This window comes from Vulpes lagopus, chromosome X (assembly GCF_018345385.1).
Source record: "Vulpes lagopus strain Blue_001 chromosome X, ASM1834538v1, whole genome shotgun sequence".
NCBI lineage: Eukaryota > Metazoa > Chordata > Mammalia > Carnivora > Canidae > Vulpes > Vulpes lagopus.
This window is the reverse complement of record NC_054848.1, coordinates 44,411,965-44,414,375: the sequence shown is the minus strand read 5'-3', so window position 1 is coordinate 44,414,375 and position 2,411 is coordinate 44,411,965. Positions and strand designations below refer to the sequence as shown.

General features: G+C 37.8%; 1 pseudogene; it reads left to right on the top strand.

Annotated features, from left to right (window-relative positions):
* The first annotated feature begins 1,542 nt into the window (after positions 1-1,542).
* On the top strand, positions 1,543-1,886 carry LOC121483614 (annotated as a pseudogene).
* The last annotated feature ends 525 nt before the right edge of the window (positions 1,887-2,411 follow it).

The window sequence follows — 2,411 nt, the reverse complement described above, 5'->3', positions numbered from 1 at the left end:
AAGAAAAGAAAACCATAGGCATTTATGTCAAAATCCTCAATAAAATGCTAACAAATCAGGACGCCTGGGTGGCTCAGTGGTTGAGTGTCTGCCTTGAGCCCCTACATTGGGCTCCCTGCAGGAAGTCTGCTTCTCCCTCTGCCTATGTCTCTGCCTCTCTGTGTGTCTCTCATGAATAAAAAAAATTTTTTTTAAATACTGCCAAACCAAACTCACTGATGAGAATTATAGAATTAAAGAATTATACTTCATGATCAACTGGAATATATTCTAGAAATGCAAAGTTGGTATAACATCTGAAAATCTATTAAAGTAAGATGATATCATATCAATAAAATAAAGGACAAAACCCAAATAATCATTTGGACAAACACAGAAAAAGCATTTTACAAAATCCAACACCCTTTCATGATAATAAACAAAATAAATAAATAAACAAACAAACAAAACATCAAACTAGGAATAGAATGAAACTTCCTCAACCCTACCTCATACTATATACACAAATTAGCAAAACATGGATCATAAGACTAAATTTAAGTGCTGAAGCTATGCAAATTTAAGAAGAAAATATAGAAGTAAATCTTTCTGACTACAAGTTAGACAAAGTCCTTTTAGATAGGATACAAATGTCCAAATAACAAAATAAAAAACTAATAGGTGAACTTGGACTTACAAAATTAAAATCTTTCATGCTTCAGTGGATACCATCAAGAAAGCGAAAACCCTCAAAATGGGAGAAAATGTTTGTCAATCATATATCTGATAAAGGACTTGTATATATTATATATAAAGAATTTATACAACTCAAAAACAAAGACAAATAACTCAACTTAAAATATGGGCGATAGATACAAATGGACATTCCTCAAATGGCGAGTGAGTACATGAAAAGATATTCAATATCATTAGCCATCAGGAAAATGTATATCAAAGCCCGAAGAGAGGAATTATAAATATAACCTTGTCAGTTATTCAGACTGTCAACCAGCCCTGTCTCAGGGACCCAAAGATTGAGGGTTTTTAAAAAATATATTATATTTATTTATTCATGAGAGACACACACGCACACACAGAGGCAGAGACATAAGGCTCCATGCAGGGAGCCCAACGTGGGACTTGATCCCAGGTGCTGAAGGCGGCGCTAAAACGCTGAGCCACCCGGGCTGCCCAAGATTGAGTTTTTGAGAAAGATTAGGGTAATAAAAGCAGGATGCAAAAATAAAAGGAACCATAACAATTCCCTGAGGATGGAATCTGAGATAATTTTGATAATGATCAAGGTGAGGAAACCTGGAGGCATATTAAACCTCCCTAGGTTTATTCAAAGCCATTTAGGTAGAATTTGGCAAGAACTGAAGTTTCTGAAGACTAAGTGAGAACAGAATTAAAGAAATATTCCGAAAACAGAGGAGGGGAGGAAGCCAGCGGTCAGGAGCAGCAGCGGCCTCGGGCGCCCGGATCAGCCAGTTCCCGAAGCTTCAGGCGGTCTTTCTGCGGAGCCTTGGTCCCAGCCCCCATCCTCCCCCACCTATCGGTTGTTGTCTGGGCAGATTTAAACAGTCAAGTTAAATCAAGCTGGGCAATCATGGCAGAAGGTGGATTCGATCCTCGTGAATGTGTTTGCTCTCGTGAGCATGCAATGAGAAGGCTGATCAACTTCTTGAGGCAGTCCCAGTCCTACTGCACAGACAGGATGTCTTCAGGAATTACCAGGGCCCTCTGGTGATAATGGCATCAGTATTACCATGATCTTGATGACCTGGATGGTTATTGCAGTGATCTTGTTTCTACTGAGACCTCCTAATTTAAGAGGATCCAACCTAACTGGCAAGCCAACCAGTCCTCATAATGGACAAGATCCAACAGCCCCTCCTGTGGACTAACTGTGATACAGGCAGTGAAAATAGTTAACACCTTGCAGGACCAAATAAACGAAGATGATCAGAGTACTCTTAATCCCATTTGACTGTTTTTCCTTTGGCATCTGCAATATGGGATGGTATTGTTTCCATGAGCTTCTAGAAATTTCACTTGCAAGCTTATTTTTGCTTCCTGAGTTGTCACCATTCCTTTTTACAGTATATTTGAGTAAATAATTATATTTAAAAAGTTACATGGGCTTTTTTGTTTATCCTAAACTTAAACATTCTACCCATTCTATTTGTAACTGTGATCATAATTTTTGGTGATGATTTCTGGCCTGATTGAAGGAAATTTGAGATCTCTGCCCTTAAATATTTTAAATAGTTTTGATGGGTTTTAAAATTGCTTTTTTTCATAAGGTATTTATAAAGTTACTTGGGGTTGTCTGAGATTGTATGAAAAAAATTAGAACCACACTGTATTTACATTTACCTTGATGCTTTTTAGTGGGTGGCGTTTTTTTCTAGTTCTTGGGACTGTGGCTG